This window comes from Geotrypetes seraphini, chromosome 8, assembly GCF_902459505.1.
Source record: "Geotrypetes seraphini chromosome 8, aGeoSer1.1, whole genome shotgun sequence".
NCBI lineage: Eukaryota > Metazoa > Chordata > Amphibia > Gymnophiona > Dermophiidae > Geotrypetes > Geotrypetes seraphini.
The window spans coordinates 134,356,233-134,381,883 of NC_047091.1; the positions used below are offsets into that span (position 1 = coordinate 134,356,233).

A 25,651-nucleotide genomic window follows, 5' to 3' on the forward strand; every position below is an offset into this window, starting at 1 on the left:
CTTTCATGGCCTTTAGAGAGAAATTCAACTTCCAGTTTATAGCAAAAGACCCTAATTAAAGAGAAATTCACTAAATATGGGAGAAGTTGACTTTTTTTTTTTTTTTACCTTCTCCACCTCCCCTCCCCCACATCAAAAGCCCTTCCTCTCCCAAGCACTCTGACATGTATGAAAGAAATATCGGACAAAAGAACAAAATCCAACAAGTCTGCCGTAAAGAAGCAGTGAAACCAAAACAAAAGACGAAATTGAAGAACAAATGTACAAGATGCGGGCCAAAGTTTATTTCAATAAACAGTTTGTTGTGCACAAGTGAACCACCTTAAGTGACTAACACGGACCCGACACGGTCCGTGTTTTGATCAACATGTCTTTGTCGGTGGTCCCAGACTTGGTGATGAAAAATATATGCACCAACAATTTTTGCCTGGTTGATGGGATTTATTGGAGAGTTAACACCAGCCACTGTCTACTGCAACCCATGACCGGTCAGTCTATCACACTGCCAGCTAGACAGAAAAGAACCAAAGTCCAAGACACTCAAAAAGACTCCAGAGCACAGCCACGGCATGTTTTTCAAATGCACTAGTGCCTCGTAAGTAGTCCGAAGATCCCCCAACCAATTTATCTTTACCTTATAAACCAATGACATGCAGAGAAACAAAAAAAAAACCCCAAAAAACATCTGACTGACAAATGAAACTCCAAACAGCTCCTGCAATTTATGAAGCAATCTTAGAGGCTGGCACACTCGGGCACAGGTTTGTTTTCCAGAGTTATGAGTCACTGCCCTACAGGACAGAACAGGTGGAGAGGTAAAATTTCCACAGCACGGTTGATCAAGTCCCACAAGAAATTGAGGGGGAGCAAAAAAAACAACTAAAAGGCTTCCTCAGAAAGCATGTCTGCACTTATTGGGTATCCCTCCCACACATGCTGGCAAGGAACAAAACTTTCTACAGCAGGCAAGGCTGTGCAGCAACAGGGGAGTGGTGTCTCTCGAGTGGAGAAACAAGTCAGCAGTTTAATTCTGAGCTGGCAGAGGAGCGAGAGTCTCTGGCTGCCATTATTAGCACAAATATTTGTTGTTAGAAGACGACACCATGAATCAGTTCTTGCAGTTCATGATTTCTGGCAGCACTCAGAAGGATCATGTGCCCAAACAGAATCCAAGTGGCAGCACTGGAAGAAGAGGCGCGCTTGCCAAAACCCTCCAGGGCACACACAGCCTATGGAATGGGAAAGAACCTCCTCTATCCAAACCTGCTTTACAGTCTTATACCTAAGCCGTAGGTCAGAGAGAAGGTAAAGGGGGATGGGGGACTTATAAACAGCACACTGACAAATCCGCGCACCACAATTGTGCCCCGACAAATGCGCACGGACAAGTGCGCGCACTGTCAATTGTGCCCCTTGAAATGCGCACACCAATCTGAATCTGCCATAAGTGGATATCTGGAAGGCCCTGATTTGCTCAGACTCTTCAGGTGCCTCAAGCCCCTCCCAAGAGACAGGGCCTGAGAAGTCTGGAGAAACTGGGGCTCTTTTCCCTGGAGAAGAGGAGAATTAGAGGTGATATGATAAGAGACTTACAAGATCATGAAGGGCATAGAGAAAGTGGAGAAGGACAGATTCTTCAAACTTTTGAAAACTACAAGAACGAGAGGGCATTTGGCAAAGTTGAAAGGGGACAGATTCAAAACCAATGCTAGGAAGTTTTTCTTCACCCAACGGGTGGTGGACACCTGGAATGCGCTTCCAGAGGGCGTAATAGGACAGAGTACGATATTAGGGTTCAAGAAGGGATTGGACAATTTTCTGAAGGAAAAGGGGATAGAGAGGTATAGATAGAGGACTACTACACAGGTCCTGGACCTGTTGGGCCGCTGCACGAGCGGTCTGCTGGGCACGATGGACCTCTGGTCTGACCCAGCAGAGGCACTTCTTATGTTCTTATATGTGTGTGTGTGGGGTCTCCCCCCCACACCCCCTCAAAAAAGAGGGTTACTTTGTAACCCTCAAAAAGACAAACTAGTATCTGCTGTGGATTGTGATCGGGGAGCGTAATTGTCGGGGCACATTTGATGGGTCATCTCCCATTCAGTGCACGCATTTATTGGGGCAATTGGTTGTGCGCACATTTGACTGGTCACCCTTGTAAACCGCTTTGATGGTGTAAAACACAGAACAAGTGGTATGTCACATGGCAATGAAATGTTAAGCAACTTGCTCAGTCACAAAAAGCAGCAGTGGGAATCAAACTCATAACCTCAGGATGCTGAGGCAGATGCTCTAAATCAGGGATCTCAAAGTCCCTCCTTGAGAGCCGCAATCCAGTCGGGTTTTCAGGATTTCCCCCAATGACTGAATATGCATTGAAAGCAGTGCATGCACATAGATCTCATGCATATTCATTGGGGAAATCCTGAAAATCCGACTGGATTGCAGCCCTCAAGGAGGGACTTTGAGACAGTGGCGTACCAAGGGGGGGTGGGGTGGGGGGTCCGCCCCGGGTTCAGGGGGGTGAGGGGGGGCGGTCCGCCCCGGTTGCAGTCCACCCCGGTTGCAGCCTTAGGGGGGTGCACAGCTGGCCAGGTCCGGAAAATGGTCGGGATGGGATCCGCGATCGACTCACTTTGCCTTTGTGATCTTCTGGGCCGATCAGCCTTCTTCCCGACCTCAATTCTGACGTCGGAGAGGAAGTTCGGGCCAGCCAATCGCTGCCTGGCTGGGCAGAACTTCCTCTCCGATGGCAGAATTGACGTCGGGGTGAGGAATGCTGGTCAGCCCGATGGTGGTAAGCAGAGAGAGCTTGGGGCAGCTATGGCGGCAGCTTTGGGGCCTGTTCCCCGATGGTGGCAGCAGTGGCTTGGTGGAGGGCAGAGAGAAAGAAAGAAAGAAAGGGGGCAGGCAGGGAGACAGAAGGGAAACAGATAAAGAGAAAGGGGGCATGAAAAGAGAAATAAGAAAGGGAGGCAGGGAGAAAGAAAGGGCAGGGAGAGAGGAAGAAAAAGTTGGGGAGGGAATGAGGTCTGGAGGAGAGGAAGCATACAGGCTGAAAGAAGGGAAGAAAGATTGGATGCACAGTCAGAAGAAGAAAGTGCAACCAGAGACTCATGAAATCACCAGACAGTAGGAAAAATGATTTTATTTTCAATTTAGTGATCAAAATGTATCTGAATTTATATCTGCTGTCTATATTTTGCACTATGGCCCCCTTTTACTAAACCGCAATAGCGGTTTTTAGCGCAGGGAGCCTATGAGCGTCGAGAGCAGCCCTGGGCTTTCAGCACAGCTCCCTGCGCTAAAAACTGCTATTGTGGTTTAGTAAAAAGGGAGGGGGTATATTTGTCTATTTTTGTATGGTTGTTACTGAGGTGACAGTGCATAGAGTCATCTGCTTTAACCTCTTTGAAAAAAACCCAGAATAGGAATGATAATTAACATTTTCTCAGCGTACAGTGTGCTTTGTGTTTTTTAAAAATTTTATTGTTGGTAGATCATTTTGACTTGGTCATTTTAAAAGTAGCTCACAAGCCCAAAAAGCGTGGGCATCCCTGAGCTAGAGCGTTGAAGCTGCGTGTGGCTGCCGTAAAGATCATGTCTGACACAATCGGAAGTTGCATCAGAGACAACCTTTACGGCAGCCATTTGCAACTACAGTGCTCCGGCTGCTGTAAGAAGGCAGTTTAAATATCGCCGGCCACAGGGCAGGGAGGTTTGTCGGACCGGGCCTGTTGTCCGGGGGGGGGGGGAGGCGTTGCAGATCTTGTTGCCAGAATCGGGAAGGTGAGGAAGGGAGAAAGACGGGCCTGTGGTGGATGGAGAGATTGAGAGAAGGGGGTAGCTGATGGAAGTGGGTAGAAAGGGGAGAGAGAAGAGGTCAGATGATGGAAGTGGGGAGAAGGGAGAGCAAATGCTGAATGGAAGTGGAGAAAGAGAACATATACTGGATGGAAGGAAGGATAAAGAAAAAGGACATATGCTGGATGGGGGAAGAAGATAGAGTTAGTGAGATAGTGGAGGGGTGAAGGAAAGGGGTGGCATGCTGTGGGTAGACATAGTGAAAAGGGGGAAACTGAGGGCTGCATAGTAAGAAAAAATTTAATTTAAACGGAGGCAGAAAATAAAGAAGGAAGACCAGAGAAGGAAAGGGAAGAGAGAGAGGAGAGAGAGATGCCAGAGAACGGGAGAGGAGACAGAGATATCAGATCTGGGCGGAGGAAATGAGAAAAGAGAGATGCTAAAAACCACAGGGGGGAGGGAAAGAGAGATGAAACGAGAAAGATGCCAGACAATGAGGGAACAGAGGGAAGATGATGGATGCCAGACCAAAGGGGGGGGGGGTCTAGAGGAGAGATGGAAGGGGGATAGAAGGAGAGAAGATGCCATATAGGGAGGGGCAGAGAGATGGCAGACAGTGGATGGAAGGAAGACAGTAACAAGAAGATGAGGAAAGCAGAAACCAGAGAAGACAAAGGTAAAACAAAAATTTTCTATTTATTTATTGCTTTAGGAGACATATGTCACTGTTTCTATGGTGTTGCATTTTATGCAGAGTCCAGCTTCTTGCTGGTTCAATTTAACCTTTGTCTATGTATTTCTATTTTATCCCTCCTTTTACAAAACTGTGGAGCGTTTTTTAGCGCCAGCCGTGGTGGTAGCAGCTCTGATGCTCAGAATTCTATGAGCGTCAGAGCTGTTACCACCATGGCTAAAATCTACACTACAGTTTTGTAAAAGGGGGAGGGGTTAGTTTGTGATGACATATTCCATACTAGGCGAAGGTGTTTTCTGTGTTCTGTGTGTTCGAAAGACATGGTTTTCTTTTAGGATTGATCTGTACTGGTCTGGCTTATTTAGTTTTACAATGGGTGTATTGATGTTGTACTGCTCACTGCAGTATGTAAGATGCTGCTTTTTCCTAGGTACTCATGTGTGACGTGTGGCTTGTTACTAAAAATCATGTTTTTCGTACAGATGGGGGGGGTGCCAAAAAATGATGAGCCCCGGGTGTCACATATGCTAGGTACGCCACTGCTTTGAGACCCCTGCTCTAAACACTAGGCCATGCCTTGACTTCAGAGCTGGATTAGCACAGCACTTTAGGTTGTGCTGTCCTCTTTAGAAGATTAAAGCTCTTCAAAAGAGGGGAAACTTGTGAACTCCTACGAGCTGCCACTGTTTCTCAGTCTTTACAAACTTCTCCACATTACTGCTTAATTGTTTAAAATTACAGCTGCTAGTTGAGACAGACTTTCAGGAATTGCTTTGAACAACTTATGTTGTATACACAGTGTACACGGCAGACTGGTTTTCAAAAGGGAAGTTAACCAAGTCATTTGGCATTGAAAATCAGTTGCAGAAAGTATGAGCAGGTGCCAAGGTTCACGAGCACGGTCTATGAGTGGCAGAGAGAGGGCACATTTTAAAATGCAATATATATCTGCCGCAGCTGGAAAAGTGGGCCGAAAAGTGGCAGATGAGCTTCAACGTGGGGAAATGCAAGGTCATGCACGTGGGGAAAAAGAACCCGATGTTCACATACAAAATGGGGGGAACATCACTAGGGGTTAGTAACCTGGAGAGAGACCTGGGAGTGATGGTAGACGCAACACTGAAGGCATCGGCGCAATGCGCCACAGCCTCTAGGAAAGCAAACAGAATGCTGGGTATCATTAAGAAGGGTATTACGACCAGGACGAAGGAAGTCATCATGCCGCTGTATCGTGCAATGGTACGGCCGCATCTGGAGTGTCCAGTACTGGTCGCCGTACCTCAAGAAAGACATGGCGGTACTTGAGGGAGTACAAAGAAGAGCAACCAAACTGATAAAGGGAATGGAAAATCTCCCATATTCTGACAGATTGAAGCAGTTGGGACTTTTCTCCCTGGAAAAGCGAAGACTTAGAGGAGACATGATAGAAACCTTCAAGATCCTGAAGGGCATAGAAAAAGTAGACAGGGACAGATTTTTTAAATTAAGGGGCACCACAAGTACAAGGGGGCACTTGGAGAAATTGAAAGGGGACAGGTTTAGAACAAACGCTAGGAAGTTCTTTTTCACTCAGAGGGTAGTGGACACATGGAACGCGCTTCCAGAGGCTGTTGTAGACAAGAAAACATTAAATGGTTTCAAAGAAGGTTTGGATAGATTCCTAGAAGAAAAAGGGATTGGGGGGTATAGATAGGTATAGACCATTGCTCAGGCAATGGGCCTGATGGGCCGCCGCGGGAGCGGACCGCTGAGCAGGATGGACCTATGGTCTGCCTCAGCGGAGGCAACTTCTTATGTTCTTATTACTCTGTCTAAACAAACAAAAAGCTAGGTAAAGTCTGTATTATAGATATGACTGAGAAAGTTAGCTCTATAAAACTACTGAAACGTACTGTAAAACAAAAGTTACCTGCAGTGGGATTGGGGGCACAGTGACTTATGCCTGCTCCCTGGACTGGCAGATAGAAGCAGACCAGAAGGGAAGACAACTGCAGATCAGCCTCTGGCCAAACTGAGGAGGGTCCTGTCCTGCACTGTAAGACTATTTACTCCAGTGGTCTCAAACTCGCAGCCCGAGAGCCACATGTGGCCCTGCCAGCTACTATTTTGAGGCCCTCGGTATGTTTATCATAATAACAAAAGTAAAAAAAAAAAACAGTTTCTTGATTGTATGTCGCTTTAGCTATAAATTATAATATTATTATTAAGACTTGGCCAAAAGGAAAGATTTATAAATTATAAAGAGTTTTACCTCATGCAAAATTGTCATTTCTTTAATAAGACATTAACTATTTTTTTCTGAGGTCTTCCAAGTACCCACAAATCCAAAATGCGGCCCTGCAAAGTGTTTGAGTTTGAGACCACTGATTTACCGTACTCTTTACATCCCTAGTCTATGCAATAGACAAGAGCAGCCATCAAGTGGGTTAATTCACCTGGATCAGGGATAGGCAATAACGGCTCTCGAGAGCCACAGACAGGTCAGGTTTTCAGCCTATCCACAGAGATAGATTTGTATTTCAAGGAGGCAGTTCATGCAAATCCATCTCATATATATTCACTGTGGATATCCTGAAAACCTGACCAGCCTGTGGATCTCAAGCACTGGAATTGCCTATCCCTGATCCAGGTGAATTATCTCGGAGATTATCTCGGAGAGAGCGAGACCAGAAGGCTTTGAGCATGCGCAAATGCTCAAAGCCTAGTCCAGCCCGGCGCAGGAAGAAGGAGTATATCTCACGCACCGCACCACCCAGCCCAGCCCAGCCCAGCCCAGCCCAGCCCAACCCAACGAGGGAGGATCTTCGGGCACTGGCACTGGCACATCCTGTGTATTGGTGATGGTGCTGGTGCCCAATCGGGTAAGAGATGCTTTGCGGTGTTGGGGGGGGATGTAGGATCGCAGGGGAGGGGGGGTGACGCGAGCAGGGGGGGAGGATGCCGGTTCAGAGTAGGCGGGAAGAGGTTTTAGCATGCGCGGTATACGCGTGTGTGCGCTATATTAAATTTTTTAACATAAATTTGTGTTCCCCGCGCGCTATACCCGTGTGCGCGTTTTACACAGGTGCGCGGTATATGGGTGAAAATACAGTAGTTGGCATTAACCCTCTGACCTGCCAGCTTCAATAATTGGATGCCCCAATTTATTGATAAATATCTTATCGCATATGACCCACCCCGCACTCTTAGATCATCTAATCGTAAATTGCAGACGGTCTCCTCTCTTCATATAATAGGAACCAAAAGGCATGACATTTTCTCAGTCGTACCCCTCAACTTTGGAATACCCTACCAGCTCTTGTTAGAGAAGAAGCTAATCTTGAACGTTCCAAAAGTCTACTCAAGAGTCATTTATTTAAAGAAGCTTTTAACATTTGATTTAAATTTTACAGTATTCTTTTTAACTCCCTTAAGGAATTAAGCAGCAACAAGCCCTTTCCTTTTGGTTTTTTCCTTATTTGTCTTTTGTTCCTATCCAAATTGTATTTCTAACCCTATTTCCTTTTGTCTCCCGTCTGTCTGTCTCATTTATCCCTTTTTAATATGCCAATTATTAGTTGATGTTTCTTTGTATTTGGTTGGTTTTCTTTTTTTAAATTATTAATGGTATTGTTAATGGCATTTTTATTATGTTCATGCTCTTTTTTTATATATATATTGTAAACTCGCTTAGAAATTAGATAAGCGATTAAATCAAATTTTAATGGAACCTTGAATTTGTGTGGATGATGCCAGGTTTGATTAAGGGTGGGGAGGTGGGGGGTCACACGTGGCTGGCATGTTTCTGTGGTTAAATTATATGAGCCTGCAGTTGCAGAGAACCAAGCCCAGCAGTTAGGGGTTTCTGTTCCCCACTGCTTCACATTTTTCCTGGATTTCAAAAAGGTATCTGTGGCGCATCTAACCTGTTTTATATTTTTATGAATTATGCACATTATATTGCTTTGAGCTTTGATAGTTTTTAATGTATTTTGTCTTTATTATACAGTATTTTCTTAAATTTTGTGACTAATTAAGGTGGTGTAAAAAAACAAAATAAGAAAACGCACAACACACCATCTGAAAAGAAATATCCTACAAGTCTACCCTCTTCAGCGCAAGGCCTTCCCCTCCAGAGCACGACTCACTCCAAATTATACGCATCACTGCTGCAATCTGTATACGTGAACAAACATTTTTTTACATGATATGGATAAACATCTTGTATAAGATATGCCATCAGCAACCCTCTAACTAGAGCAGTGTTTCTCAACCTGCAGTATGCGTACCCCTTGGGGTATGCAGGCCATCTGTTGGGGGTACGCGGGCTGACCGCCACACGGGATCTCTGCCAGCCCCTTGCTGAAGCTGCCGCCGATATGCTACATCCACTACCCCCTGCCACTTCCATTCAATCATCTCCCGCCTCCACCGCCGGCCCACAAGCCTTCCCCCCAACATCAGAATTGCATGGGGAATAGAAGGATGAGGGAGAAATGTTGGATATGGTGGTAGAGAGGGAACAGAGGGATAGATTGAAGGGGATGCAAGGAAGAGTAATGTTGGGCATAGTAATGGAGGGAAAGATGTGGCATGGTGTTGGAGAGGGGTGAAAGAAAGAGAAATGGGCATGAGGCTGCACATGATCTGGGGGATGAGAGAGGAAGAAAAGTTGGACTCCTGGAGGAACAGAGAGAGATGTTGTTTGGGGAATGGAATGAGGTCTGGAGGAAGCATGCAGGAGGCAGAAAGAAATAAATAAATATTGGATTTACAGTCAGAAGAAGAAAGTGCAACCAGAGACTCGTGAAATCACCAGACAAAAAAGATAGTGATCAAAATGTATCAGTTTTGAGAATTTATATCTGCTGTCTATATTTTGCACTATATTTGTCTATTTTTCTATAGTTGTTACTGAAGTGACATTGCATATTTTAAAGTCATCTGCCTTGACATCTTTGAAAAAACCCTGAATATAAATAATTAACATTTTCACTGCGTACAGTGTGCTTTGTGCTTTTTAAATTTTGTGGTTACCATAATATTGATACCATAAGATAATATTGTGTGTATGAAAAATGGATGAAATAAATTGCATTACAAGTAGTAGTATTATTATGGGGGTGGAATCAGGGGCAGAGTTTGGGTGGGTCAGGGGCGGAGTTTGGGCAGGGGTACTTGGTTGGTATTTGTTATGTTGAGAAACACTGGACTTAAGTGGCTAACAGAAGTTACAACATTCACAGTCTTCAAACATGAAAGCAATATTCTGCAAGAGCTAGAACAGGGGTGCCCACACTTTTTGGGCTTGCGAGCTACTTTTAAAATAACCAAGTCAAAATGATCTACCAACAATAAAATTTTAAAAAACACATAGCACACAGTATGCAGAGAAAATGTTAATCATCATTTATATTCCGGGTTTTTCTTCAAAGAGGTCAAGGCAGATGACTCTATGCACTGTCATCTCAGTTACAACCATACAAAAATAGACAAATATACCCCACTCCCTTTTTACTAAACCGCGATAGCGGTTTTTAGCACAGGGAGCTGCGCTGAATGCCCTGCGCTGCTCTTGATGCTCATAGGCTCCCTGCGCTAAAAAACACTATTGCGGTTTAGTAAAAGGGGGCCATAGTGCAAAATATAGACAGCAGATATAAATTCTCAAAACAGACACATTTTGATCAATAAATTGAAAATAAAATCATTTTTCCTACCTTTATTGTCTGGTAATTTCATCAGTCTCTGGTTGCATTTTATTCTTCTGACTGTGCAGCCAATATTTCTTCCCTTCTTTTCAGCCTCCTGTATGCTTCCTCTCCTCCAGACCTCATTCTCTCTCCCAATTTTTCTTTCTTTCTGTCTCCCTTTCTTTCTTTCTTTCTTTCTTTTCTTCAAGTTTATCATTTATTTACTACCACACCCACACTAGGTGGCTTACAATCTAATAATAATTGTTGTACATTAAAAACAAATCTGACATAGACATGAGCAGGAAGGAAAAAGGAAGAACTACAATAAATTCAGGAAAGCTGGTGGGATAATACAATTGGGAGTTGCTCCTTGGCCCAGAACTGCATTCTCAATTAAAAATCCTACATATCATTCAAAATAGAATACGCATCACAAAATAAGAGTTTTTGCATCTATAACTAAAAAACGCAATCTTACGTATGGTCAAATAGGGAATGAAATAGCATATTGGTCAAATAAGGCTCTTAATTGCTCTAGTCTTTTATAGGAAATCCTCAGCAAATCTGGAGACAAAGTTGTTAACACCTCTGCAGCTCTATGGACTGGTAGTTTTGCCTGATAAAAGGAAGTGCTTCGCTGTGGTCTTCAAGACCTCAAGACCTTGGAGAGATCATAATCACCCCAATCATGAAAGACCACAAAGGCCCAAAAGATAACCCCTCCAACTACAGACCAATCGCTTCAATACCAATATACGTTAAAATAATAGAAGGTCTAGTTGCACAATACCTCACCAACTACCTGGAAGACCATAACCTACTTCACCCCTCACAATCAGGATTTCGAACCAACCACAGCACAGAAACACTACTTGTAACACTACTAGACACAGCTCGACAGCAAATTAGCAAAGGCAAAAAGATGATGCTAATCCAACTTGACCTCTCCGCAGCATTTGACCTGGTCGACCACTCCATACTGCTACAGATACTTGACGCCATTGGGATCTCAGGCAAGGTCTACAATTGGTTCCAAGGATACCTCAAATCAAGAACCTACAGGGTAAAGTCCAATAATATCAAATCAGAACCATGGTCCAACCCATGCGGAGTTCCACAAGGATCACCTCTATCACCTAAGCTCTTCAACCTCTTTATTTCCTCCCTTGGAGCCACTTTAGATAACTTAAATGTTACATCCTTCAGCTACGTAGACGACATCACCATACTCCTCCCCTTCGACCCATCAGAGCCCATCACTACAGCAAAATTGGAAATAACCCTAGATGCAGTGGAAAAATGGATGGTAGACCACAAACTGAAACTAAACTCAGATAAAACAAAATTCCTTCTGCTCGAAAAGGCCAAAACTCCCACCAATACAGAACTGAAAATTAAAACACCAAATACCCAATACAGCCTGAACTCAAACTCCTAGGAGTAATGATAGAAAGATACTGCACAATGCAGTCCCAAATCAATAAAACATCCCAGAAAGCTTTTTTAATTATGAGAAATCTACGTAAAATAAGAAAATTCTTCGACATAGCACAATTCAGGCTAATTGTCCAATCCCTAGTCTTAGGTCTACTGAACTATTGCAATTCCCTCTATCTATCTTGTCCTGCCAACATGATAAAACAACTTCAGACTATACAAAACACTGCCCTCAGATTGATCTACTCCCTGAGAAAATATGATCATATTACAACTGCCTTCCTAGACTCTCACTGGCTACCTATGCAAGCACGAATTCAATTCAAATTCTACTGTCTATTATTCAAAGCATTAAACGGCTCCGCCCCCCCCTATCTAAACAACCGCCTAAACCAGATCCTCACTTCAAGACAAAGAAGAACTCCGAACCCTTTTGCCTTCCCTCCACTCAAGGGTACTCAGCGCAAAAAGATGTTTGATAACCTTCTGGCGATGCAAGCAGCAAAACTTAACCACTCCATCTCCAACCTGTTGATGGCAACGGGCGACTTCAAAACTTTTCGAAAAGAAATCAAAACTCTACTTTTCAAAAAATTTATCCAGATATCTTAACCCAACCCTTCCCCCTCTTCCTAGATAAATTCTCCCCCAAAACCTCCACTTAAATAATCTCTTCCTCCCCAAAACACCAACCAAGTATTCAGATCCCTGAAATGTAATGTAATCTTATTTGTACTCCAACTGTAATCTATTTGTTATATCACACAGTAACGTACAGTCAATTTAATATCCAATTTGCAAGTTCTTCCGGAATTAATCCAGCTACCTCTCCTCCCTTGTAACCAAAAAAAAACAACAACCAATATTGTTGTAACTTCACTGGAAATGTCCAGTTAGCTCTTTTGTAATCCGCCTTGAACTGCAAGGTATAGGCGGAATAGAAGTCCCTAATGTAATGTAATGTAATGTCTTCTTTGAAAAACTGATGAAGTCATGGATTATTGCCTTTACTGTTTCAAAAGCCTTCGTTTCCAAGAGAAGTACTATTTTACAGTTGATGGGACTTTCGCCAATGGCTGCGAACGGTGCCATCTTCCTCACAGGCACGTGACGGAGTCGGGTTGCAGCTGGTTGGTGCATGAGCCCGCAGCCCGCCCTTACGGCCCGCGCACGGTGTTTGTTCATGTGGACCCAGCGGCGGCGGTGGTGACAACGGACATGGCAACGCCCGTGATGGAGTCATGCGTCCCCGCGAAATTGAGGTGCATGGTAAAAACGGAAAGAGCCTAGGCATCAGAACTGACATCAGGGAGCGGAATGCTGGTCAGCGAGACTTCTGCAGGGAGAGCTTAGGGTGGCAGTGGGGGACATCGGGGAGAGGAAGACTGATCGGCCAGTCGATCGGGACGGCAACATGAGTCTATCACAGAGCACGGGATGGGCTCCGCGATCGACTCGTGTTGCCTTCCTGATCGACCGGTTGATTGCGATCGACGTATTGGGCACCCCTGAGCTAGAGGATAAGTTCTTCCCAATTCCACTGCAGCCCTGAAATATTTAAGAGAGGATAAAGAGCAACTTAGCTGAACCTTAATTGTCCATGTTTTATATAAATTACTTGTTAAAAGGGACAGGTACATGTGTCATTATATTACGAGCAAGTTCACTGGTAACTAAAGGAATGAGATGAGGTGTGCAAAACCATTGGATGTAACATCTCTGCTCAGTATTTCCTCTCATTCTTACAGGCCTGTATTTTGGCAGACAAACTGCCCAGTAATCTACATTTCCCATGCAGCCAATTTCAAGTTGCAGGGTTTGCCCCCTGCATGGCTGAGGGACTTGCTTAGTACTTAGGGAGATCTCCAAAACTGAGAAAGGCGGGAGAATTTTCAGGCACAAGGGACAGCCGCTAACCAACCTGGGAAGATGTTTCTAATTTCTAACCTTTTACTCTAAAATTTTCATATCAGTACTGTCTTACTGAACTTCATGTATGTTGTTTTGTTACCCGCTTAAAGTAGATTTACCAATAATCAAAAGAATCTGGCATTTTAAATATTCTGTCGCAGCCATCTAATGCACTGAAATCTACAGAGCAGTTTGTGTTTCTCCTTTCTCCTGCATCCTGGCCCTGCTTGGGATGTGCTGTATCAGACCAATATGTCAAAAGTAGAAAACCACATTTACATAATATCACAACCCCCCCCCAACCCTACCCACCACCACCACATGTACTCAATAAGTCAAGAAAAAAATTATTTTTAATGGCTCTCATCTGGTATTACTTCTAAAGTATGAGCAAATACTTGGACAACTAAGCAAAGAATAATGTCCAAAAATAAAGGGAGATTCCTTTGTACAACATCTGTTTCATGTGCATGAGAACCACTGCTCCTAAAATGTTTTCCCCTCCCAATGCCAGCCCACTTTCTAATGTTCCCCACCACGAAGACCCTCCCCTCAATCATCCAAAGCAAGGCCTTACCATCCAATAGACCAGTGGTCTCAAACTCACAGTCCAGGGGCCACATACGGCCCCGCCAAGTACTATTTTGAGGCCATCGGTATGTTTATCATAATCACAAAAGTAAAATATGTCTCTCTAGCTATAAATGACAATATTATTATTAAGACTTAGCCAAAAGGAAAGATTTATAAACTATAAAGAGTTTTACCTCATGCAAAATTGTCATTTCTTTAATAAGACATTAACTATTTTTTCTGAGGCCCTCCAAGTACCTACAAATCCAAAATGTGGCCCCCACAAAAGGTTTGAGTTTGAGACCACTGCCGTAGACCCCCACAGGGCCTACCTTTAGTAATCCATGGTGTCTAGTATCGAGTCGGTTCAGCGAACGGCCACCAGGATGGTCTTGGGGCTCAAGGATCTCACGTATGAAGAAAGATTTAAAAAATTGCGGCTGTACTCACTTAAGGAAAGAAGAGAACGGGGAGATATGATTGAAACATATAAGTACATCACGGGACACATCGAGTCAGAAGATGATATCTTCTGGCTCATGGGACCCTCGACCACCAGAGGGCATCCGCTGAAAATCAGGGGAGGGAAGTTTCATGGCGACTCCAGGAAGTACTTCTTCACCGAAAGAGTAGTGGATCATTGGAACAGACTCCCACTCCAGGTGATAAAGGCCAGCAGCGCGACGGATTTTAAGAGAAAATGGGATACTCACGTGGGATCTTTAAGGGAGTAAATTCAGGGGAGGGGATACTTGGAATGGGCAGACTTGGTGGGCTATAGCCCTTTTCTGCTGCTTGTTTCTATGTTTCTAGTACAGTCAAGACAGGAGTCAATTCTACCCCTAGCCCATGCCAGATTCAAAATTGCACTGGATGACCCCTAGTGGTTAAGTTGCCACAAAAAGGGTAATATGGCCTTACTTTTAAAAGCTAGAAAACATAACATAAGAACATAAGCAATGCCTCTGCTGGATCAGACCTGAGGTCCATCGTGCCCAGCAGTCCGCTCATGCGGCGTCCCAACAGGTCCAGGACCTGTGCAGTAATCCTCTATCTATACCCCTCTATCCCCTTTTTCAGTAGGAAATTGTCCAATCCTTTCTTGAACCCCAATACCATACTCTGCCCTATTACGCTTTCTAGAAGCGCATTCCAGGTGTCCACCACACGTTGGGTAAAGAAAAACTTCCTAGCATTCGTTTTGAATCAGTCCCCTTTCAACTTTTCTGAATGCCCTCTTGTTCTTTTATTATTCGAAAGTTTGAAGAATCTGTCCCTCTCTACTCTCTCTATGCCCTTCATGGTCTTGTAAGTCTCTATCATATCCCCTCCAAGTCTCCTCTTCTCCAGGGAAAAGAGAGTAGGGTTAGTCAATATTTTCAATAATGAAGGGTAAATGCTGGGACCGCTGCTTTTTAGCATTTATCAGTGATTTAGAGATGGGAATAATTACATTTGCTGACGAAAAAAGGTGTTCAACCATGAGAGGACCTTGTGAGATTGGCCATCAAAATGGCAGAGGACGTTTAATGTAAGCAAGTGCAGAGTGATGCATGTGGGAAAGAAGAACCTGAATTATTGATAGCATGATGTAGGGTTCCATGTTAGGAGTTACTGACCAGGAAAAAAGGTTCTAGGTGTCATCATTGAGGATACTTTGAAACTAGAGAATGACATGGGGACAAATTTTTCCCCATCCCAGCGGGGACAAATTTTCCCGTCCCTTCGAGTTCTTTTTCTATCCCTGCCCCATTCCTGCAAGCTCCGTCCTCATCTGCACAAGCCTCAAACACTTTAAAATATAGTAAAATAGAGTATGATAGCAGAAAAGGGCCGGTGGCCCAACAAGTCTGCCCACTCAAGAACTCTCCTTCCCTCGAGAATCCATCTTTTAAACATTCCTCTGGAGCGTCTCCACCTGTCTGTCCCATCGTCCCTTGAAGTCGAGCATGGTACTGGCCTCAATTACCTGACGTGGAAGACTTCCATCGATCAATTACCCTTTCGGTGAGGAAGTATTTCCTGGTGTCCCCATGAAATCTTCCCCCCCTGAGTTTAGCGGATGCCCTCTTGTTGCCGTGGGACCCTTAAGAAAAAACATTTCTTCCTCCACCTCAATGCGGCCCGTGATATATTTGAATGTTTCTATCATGTCCCCCCTTTCTCTGCGCTCTTCGAGAGAATATAAGCGCAGCCTGCTCAAACGTTCTTCATATGGGAGATCTTTAAGTCCTGAGACCATCCTGGTGGCCATTCGCTGAATCGACTCCATTCTCTTCACATCCTTTTGATAATGTGGCCTCCAAAACTGAACACAGTACTCCAGGTGAGGTCTCACCAAGGATCTGTATAACGGCAGTTTAACTTCAGGCTTTTGGCTAATAAAGCTCCTTCTGATGCAACCCAGCATTTGTCTAGCCTTTGCTGAAGCTTTCTCCACCGGATTGGCAGCTTTCATATCTTCCCGAATGATTACTCCAAGTCCTGTTCTGCTACAGTTCTTGTTAGGTTTTCACCATTCAGTGTGTATGTTCTGCATGGATTTCCGCTACCAAGGTGCATTACCTTACATTTTTTGGCATTAAAATTAGTTAATCAAAATAAAAAATCCCCTACGCAAAAAGCATTCTTATTGTAACCAAATACAAAATTAGTGTAATGCAATAAAGTAATCTGATTTATAAATAATTTATATCTGCTGTCTATATTTTGCACTATGGCCCCCTTTTACTAAAACGCAATAACGGTTTATAGCTCAGGGAGCCTATGAGCAGTGAAAGCAATGCAGGGCATTCAGCGCAGCTCCCTGCGCTAAAAACTGCTATCGCGGTTTAGTAAAAAGGGAGGGGGTATATTTGTCTATTTTTGTATGGTTGTTACTGAGGTGACATTGTATAGAGTCATCTGCCTTGACCTCTTTGAAAAAACCCCGGAATATGAATGATAATTAACATTTTTTTCTGTCTTTCAGTGTGCTTTGTGTTTTTTTTTAAATTTTATTGTTGATAGATCATTTTGACTTGGTCATTTTAAAAGTAGCTCGCAAGCCCAAAAAGTGTGGGCACCCCTGCCAGTGGCGTACCTAGGGTATGTGGCACCCGGGGCCCATCATTTTTTGACCCCCCCCATGTAAAAAAATATTTTTTGTAATGACCATGAAACGGAATAAATGGTCAGAATAGAAACAGGCAGTGAAAATTTTCTTATATTCCAAACATAACATAACAAATTATGTCTGAATTGTCATGACATCAGAAGTACATATGGAGTAGTTGTAGGTGATGCTTGGGACAGTTCTGATTGTGTTAGTTCGGTTTTATGTGTTTTTTGAATAGAAGAGTTTTTATTTCTTTTTGAAGGTTTTGCAGTCTGTGGTCGATGTCAATTGGTTGTAGAGTTGGGGGTCGAGTGTTGCAGCTCGAATGGCTAGGAGGTTGTCGAACAGTTTTTTTCTTTTGACGTTTTTGGTTGGAGGGTGTGTGAATGGTGCGTGAGTTCTCCTATGTCTGTTTGAAGTGGATTGAATTATTTAGCTGAAGAAATTAGTTACCCCCTTATCCCACACACATTAATTCTCTTCCATTTTTGTTCCCATTATAAAAAACACTGATAAGTTCCCAGAAAAAAAATACATTAAAATAAGAAGTGAAAACAAAGGCCCCTACAGATGAGAACATAACATAAGAATAGCCTAACTGGGTCAGACCAATGGTCCATCATGCCCAGTAGCCCATTCTCATGGTAGCCAATCCAGGACACTAATACCTGGTCAAAACCCAAAGAGTAGCAATATTCCATGCTACCGATCCAGGGCAAGCAGACACTTCCCCCATGTCTTAATAACAGATTATGGACTTTTCCTCCAGGAATTTGTCCAAATCTTTCTTAAAACCAGCTACACTATCTGCTTTTACCATAACTTCTGGCCACTTCATTTTTAAGTTTAGATCTTTCCTTTCAAACAGAGACCTTGCTAGATGTCAAATACAGCACAAGGTAACTTCACATGGACTTAGCTGTGCAGGAAATGTGAATCTCCTCATACACCCACCATATAGTGCAAAAATGTGCAAAGGTCTGTTTTTTTTCTTTCGATCACTACATAGCCTAATGCCACACAAGCAGCGCTGTTACAAACATATTCTGTAGGTCAATGCTAAGGATAACAAAGTTTCCTTCCTTGGACCAGAAGGAGATACTGATAAACCACTGGAAGAGATCCCAAAACAACACCCAAAGACCCACTCAGTGTGTGAACCAGTTGAGTGGAGTGGACTAACTGGGGGGTGGAAATGGGCCCGGAGTTTGCTCAGCAGAATTTCCCAGACCACCTCTTCCTCTCAACACATTGACACGCTGCCACCACCACCACTAGGAACACCTCACTGGGTAGGCCAGCTATGCTATAAACTTTATAAAACACGTTATTATATTTTCTTATAAAGCACATATTTTAACTGAACTCTCTGACATCCTCAGCCTTTCCATTCACAAAAATAGAAGGACGAAAAGTTCCCATTTCCTGCTGTCTCATGTCCCCGGCCTATACAATATTTTTTTTCTGCAGATCCTTCAAAAGTCTGACCAAATCCTCGTTTCACTTGCATTATAAAGTACTGAGGATGCAATCTCTACCCAATCCCAGGTCCTAAAGTCTAAGACAGTAGCGCAAACTAATGCTGCCAGATTCAGGAAAAAAAATTTTGATTCGATTCAGCCTATTGAATTGGTTTTTCAATTCGATTTTCCTGCCCAGTTGGGTGATTTTTTTCAAAACTCCTGGTGGGTTTTATAGCTTTTTCACGCTCTTTGGCTTCTCCTAACCACACTGGCGCTATGGTGTAAATAAAATAAAGAAACAAAAAGGACTTTTCCTCTCTCTGTTAAATCCTAGCTCACGTTTGCAGTCCAACACCAGCTCTGGCAGGATACACATTTCAAATCTGACATATTATAATCACAAAACAGAAAATAAAATTAATTTTTCTACCTTTTGTTGTCTGGTTATATTTCAAATCTTGTTGGTCCAAGGCTCTGGTTTTCTTCTGATAACTTGCTTGCCAGGGTCTCCTTTCTGCATGCTAACCATCCATCTGCCAACTCTGTCCTTCCTTTCCATTTCCCTTCCCTCCCCAGGAAGTCTGGTATCTTTCCTTTTTTTCATCTCCCTCCACAGATCCACCTTTTCTTAACTACCCTTTCATCCGGCATATCTCCTTCCTTCCCCACAACCCCAGAGTCCACCATCTCTCCCTTTCTTTTCCCAATTACCCTCCTATCCAGTATCTCTATCACTCCTCCACACCATCCCTTGTGTCCAATTTCCCTCCCTTTCTGTTCCTTCCCTCCCTAAATCCCATGGTCCATCATCTCTCTCCCTCTCCTCTATTTTCAGACCCATTATTTCTTCCTCCCCCCCCCCAAAGTTTGGCATATGCACGTCTCTTTGAACACCCCCTTCCCTCCGTGTACTTCTAAACCAGGGTCCTCCCCAAAGGCCTGTCTCCCCTTAAAGGCCTGCACCCCCTTGAAGGCCTGTCCCACCCCCTTGTAGGCCTGTCCCCCCCCCTTGAAGGCCTGCCTGCCTGTCTCCCCCTTATAGGCCTGTCCCCCCTTGTAGGCCTGCCTGCCTGTCCCCCCCCTTGAAGGCCTGCACCCCCCCGGAAGGCCTGCACCCCCCCTGAAGGCCTGTTCCACCCCCTTGTAGGCCTGTCCCCCCCTTGTAGGCCTGTCCCACCCCCTTGTAGGCCTGTCCCACCCCCTTGTAGGCCTGTCCCACCCCCTTGTAGGCCTGTCCCACCCCCTTGTAGGCCTGTCCCACCCCCTTGTAGGCCTGTCCCACCCCCTTGTAGACCTGTCCCCCCCCTTGAAGGCTGCCTGCCCCCCCTTGAAGGCCTGCCTGCCCCCCCCCTTGAAGGCCTGCCTGCCCCCCCCTTGAAGGCCTGTCCCTCCCCCTTGAAGGTCTGCACCCCCCCCCGAAGGCCTGTCCCCCCCCTTGAAGGCCTGCCTCCCCCCTTGAAGGCCTGCCTGTCCCCCCCCCCTTGAAGGCCTGTCGCCCCTTGAAGGCCTGCCTGCCTGCCTGTCACCCCCCTCCCCCTTGAAAGCCTGCCTGCCTGCCCGCCCGCCCCACCTCGAAGGACCGCTCGCCCCCCTGGCCTCCCCGCACCACCTATGAAGCAGCACTACCTATGCTCCCGGCCTTGCCGTTCAGTCCCCCCCCACCACCCCCGAAGGACCGTTCGCCCCACTGACCTTCCTGCACCACCTATGAAGCAGCAGGATCGCGACGCGATCCCTGCGCTGCTTAGGCGCTGCTTCCTGAGCCGCGGTCCTGCCCCTCCTCTGACGTCAGAGGAGGGGCGGGACCGCGGCGCAGGAAGCAGCGCCCAAGCAGTTCAGGGATCGCTGACGCTGCGGGCTGCTTCACAGGTGATGCAGGAAGGTCAGTGGGGCGAGCGGTCCTTCGGGGGTGGGGGGGGGGACTGAACAGCAAGGCCGGGAGCACCCCCTCAGGGCTGGCACCCGGGGCGGACCGCCCCCCCCCCCCCCCCCCTTGGTACGCCACTGACCCCTGCTATATACTATGGGTAGCCATGCTACATTTTGTCATACTGTCACTTTTTCTCTCTCTACTATTCGTCGTATCTTTCACACTATATCTGCCATACTATATATCTACCATGCTACGAATTCTCATACTAAGGCTATCATGTGATGTTTGCCATCCCATGTCTACCAGACTAGGTTCTAGCACATTACGTGTCATACTGTCATGTCATACTAGTTTTGCAAGTATGGCTGACCTACGTTTACCATGCTATGTTTTGCCAAACTATATCTCACCATACTATGTTTTTGTCATGTTGACTATGTTTTGCCATCTTTGTCAGACAATGTCCTATCATGCCATGCCTGCTATCACTTTATTATATATGTAAACTTGTAACCCGTTCTGAGCTCTCCTGGGAGAACAGGATATAATCAGTTTCTCTATCTCCACCTGCTGGTAGATGTGTGCTATCCCACTGGTCTCTGGATTCATCTGCTGCTGTTGCTAAGGAAAAAAACAAATAAATAAAACATTTCACTGGAAGCATGTGATTTCGAAACTTTGGGCCTCGAGTCTATATATGTCATTTAAAAAAAAAAAATCAGTACTATTTATTTAATTCGTTTTCTATCCCGTTTTTCCCAAAGAGCTCAGAACGGGTTACAGATTAAACATACATAATATGCAGTTAACAGGTTACGATTTGCACTGAATTTGCCAGAATTTCAGTACAAGTTTATGATACCAGTTTTTATCCTAACTTGTCATATACTAGGGGTCTAGTACTAATATACAGAATACAGTAAAACCTTGGATTGCAAGTAACTTGGTTTGCAAGTGTTTTGCAAAACAAGCAAAACATTTAATTAAATTTTAACTTGATATATAAGCAAGGTCTTGCAACACAAGTACATTCAGTATACACACATCACAACTGAGCCGATGGTTCTTCTCTCTCTGACGCTGAAGAAGTGTAGTGACTGTTCTAAATAAGTAAAGTCTTGCAATACGAGTACATACAGTATACACGCGTCACATCATCGCAACTGAGCCGATGGTTCTCTCTCTGATGCTGCGGGAGTGTAGTGACTGTTCTAAACAAGCAAAGGCTTGCAATACAAGTACATACAGTATACACGCGTCACATCATCGTAACTGAGCCGATGGTTCTTCTCTCTCTGATGCTGCAGGAGTGTAGTGACCATTCTAAATGAGCGAGGTCTTGCAATACAAGTACGTATAGCATTTTGTATTAAAGTTTTTGGGTTGTGGAACGAATCGTCTGAGTTTCCATTATTTCCTATGGGGAAATTTGCTTTGATATACGAGTGCTTTGGATTACAAGCATGCTTACATAGTAGATGATGGCAGATAAAGACCCAAATGGTCCATCCAATCTTCCCAACTTGATTCAATTTAAATTTTTTAAAATTTTTCTTCTTCACTATTTCTGGGCAAGAATCCAAAGCTCTACCCGGTACTGTGCTTGGGTTCCAACTGCCGAAATCTCCGTTAAAACCTACTCCAGCCCATCTAAACCCTCCCAGCCGATGCTTCTGGAACGAATTATGCTCGCAAACCAAGATTTGACTGTGTACAGTTTACAATGTGCCATAGTTATCCTTATAGTGCAAGTTTTCCAGTACAACTTGACACATGTAGACAGTTTTTCTCATGTAGACTGGCTTTTCTCAAAAAATGTAAGTCTCCCTCCAACTTAGGAATCAAGGAAACTCTTATATCTTGGCATCCCAAGTCCTCTAAATTTTCTTCACACTTCTACCTCTAACCCTCTGTTGTAGTTCTTTCCTATTTCTCCTACTGTAAACCGCGTCGAGCGTTTGGAGATGATGCGGTATACAAACCTAAGGATTAGATTAGATTAGATTAGTTTACAGGATAAATTTGCCATAGTTACAGTGAAAGATTTTTCAATACAAGTTTTCCTAAAATGGCACATACTGGGTTCTGGTACCGATATACATTTCTTTGTAATCCATCAGCTGTGGGCAGGGGCGTTAGGCGAAGAGGAATGTTTTTATTGCTTTTCTAAAGTTGAGAAGTCCTTCAAAGGATCTGATCTGCAGGGCAGGCGATTCCAGTGGCTCGGTATGAAGTGGGAGTTGGAATGTTGTCTGGCGGTTTGCAGTTGAAGGGCACGACCAGGAGAGCGTTTTGAGCTGCATTTCATCCTGGGAGCGGATGTTCAGCATGACTAGTGCGGTACTAAGCACAATTCTATAAGTTATGCACACTGTACAGAATCACACTTAAAAGCCACCAAAGCACCGTTGTGCACCAATATTTAAGCGCACCGTATTTAAGCCAGGGTTTTTCTTGGCCTAAAAGCCTGCGCTTAAATTGTGTGCACATCAACACACAAGTCAAAAATACACGCATTACTCTGAGAAACACCCATGATCCGCCCATAACTATGCCACTTTAGGGACTGGAGGAGTTGCCGTACAACAAAAGATTGGAGAAACTGGGCCTCTTCTCCCTCGAACAGAGGAGATTGAGAGGGGACATGATCGAAACATTCAAAGTACTGAAGGGAATAGATTTAGTAGATAAGGACAGGTTGTTCACCCTCTCCAAGGTAGGACACTCTCTAAAATTGAAAGGGGATAGATTCCGTACGAATATAAGGAAGTTCTTCTTCACCCAGAGAGTGGTAGAAAACTGGAATGCTCTTCTGGAGTCTGTCATGGGGAAAACACCCTCCAGGGATTCAAGACAAAGACAAGTTCCTGATGAACCAGAATGTACGCAGGTAAGGCTAGGCTCAGGGCACTGGTCTTTGACCTAAGGGCCGCCGTGGAAGCGGACTGCTAGGCACGATGGACTACTGGTCTGACCCAGTAGCGGCAATTCTTATGTACCGCTTTGTGCTATGCGCCTACTAAGTTGCGTGCCTAACTTTAAATTAACTCCAATTAATGTCAAATGCTATTAGTGCTAATTAAACCTATCTTAAGCTGTGCGCGCATATCAGCTAGACACACTGATGTATGCGCACAACTGTATAGAATTGGGGGGGTTTGTGAAAAATATCCTTGAAGGTTTCCTTCATTAAGGTATCTCTGTGTGGTAAGACCCATAGAGTAGCTTGGGTCTTACCGAAAGCATCTGGTTTGATCCCAAGATCTGGCATGCCGCTCTCCCAGGCGCTGAGAATACTGTTCAAGCCAGTAAAATGTGACCCATGGGCAGTGTAAGGCTGGGCCACAAATATGGGGGAGTGGGGGTGAGATGCATGTAGGACAACCACTTTCAGCGATGGGGGGATGCATACTGGCCATGCTACAGAGGGCCTCCAAACTTGCCCAAAATACAACCTGCCAGTTGCCTTTTGGGAGCCCCCCTAAATTTCCGACCTGGGCCCCAGCATGTCTAACGTTGGCCCTGAAGGCACAGTGCTTGAGGTGTGCTCCTTGCTTAAGGGTGACACCTAGTGGCTAGAATTAAGGTCCATTATTGCAAAACACTGAATGGAGACCTGGTATTTGACTCACAGCCTGGGGCTGCCACAAAGGTCAGAATTGGGGCAGGGATTAAGACGGAAAACTGCTTAGAAACCTGCAAATGAAGGTTTGTTTTACCAGATCCCTTCCCCCTCCTCGATTCCTACTGACCCAAAGGGGAGGAGAAAACATCCAGCTCCAAAAGGAAAGTGAAAGTGACCATATGTTTCTTTTCTTAATCAGCATTTGCAGTTCATCTGTTTTATTTATGCCGGGGCTTGTAAAGCTCTTCATAAATCTAATTTAAAGGAAACATTTCACAAATTGATTTATAGCATATACCAATATTTAAAAAGTGGAAAATGAGGCAAACAAACATTAGGACTGATCAGCCAAAAGCGAACCAGGATGTTAATATAATGATTGCATAAGAAAAGCAAAAACGGGGAATTTGGGAAGTACCATGTTTTGAAAACTCAGTGCGTAATGCTCCGAGGCGTGCCATTTTAGAATTGTTTGTGTTGGCAATCTTAAATTAAACAAACCCAACAGAGAGAAAGACTTGCCTTATTGTGAAGAACAAAACAAAATGGACAAGCTGGACATGTTACCTATAATTTTAATCTAAGATTGGCAAGAGAGATGTCCTAATCATCAAAGGTATTAGCCTTATTGTGTGAAAAGATACGCCCCCAACAAGGTTCCAAGTTTTGGCATAAGACTAATGCCTTCATCAGGGGACACGTTTTACTGGAGCATAAATAAGAATAGCGTCGCGTTTAGTGAAAGGATAAAGGCTGACACTTTCCATCAAACGTGATGCTGTTCTTATTTGTGCTCCAGCAAAGCAACATGTTCCCTGATGAAGGCACAGTTTTATGCTGAAACTTGGATCATTGGGACGTATCTTTTCATACAATAAAGGTAATACGTTTGGTGATTAGGACATCTTAGATTAAAATTATAGGCAACGTACGCTAGTTAGATTGTGAGCCCACCGGGACAGATAGGGAAAATGCTTGAGTACCTGATTGTAAATCTGCTTAGATAACCTTGATTGTTACTATATAAAAACCTAATAAACTTGAAACTTGCAACATGTCCAGCTGTCAATTTCCAAGACTATTAAACTATACAGTAAAATACAGGTTTTGATTACAGAAATTTTAATCTAACATTTATTTTTAGTAGTGTGAATTACCGTTTAAATGTTATTTTAAATCTGTAAACTACCTAGATTTTTGATAGGTGGTATGTATAGTTAATAAACCCTAAATCGAAAAAAAAAAAAAAATGGTTCTTAACAGAATGCAGTGCATGCTTGGAGAAAGACTCCAGGTGGAAGTAATAAACAAATTGAAGAAAAGTCCAGGGCATACGAAAGGGAAGCTGGATCAGGCTGAGAGGCACAGAGGCTTGAGCGAACGAGACGGTGAAAAGTGAAACCCTGCAAGATTCACTAACCCCAGACCTGTCCTTGTATAGTATGTCCTTGCTGTTTGCTGGGATTAGGTTTCTAGAAAACCCCGCAAATACAGAAAAA

The 25,651-nt window shown here is 44.2% G+C and overlaps 1 protein-coding gene across 3 annotated transcripts in view; it reads right to left on the minus strand.

The window, feature by feature from the left end:
• The window catches only part of HIC2 (HIC ZBTB transcriptional repressor 2), a 168,276-nt gene that overhangs the window by 52,069 nt on the left and 90,556 nt on the right, over nt 1–25,651 (minus strand). The window lies entirely within an intron of this gene.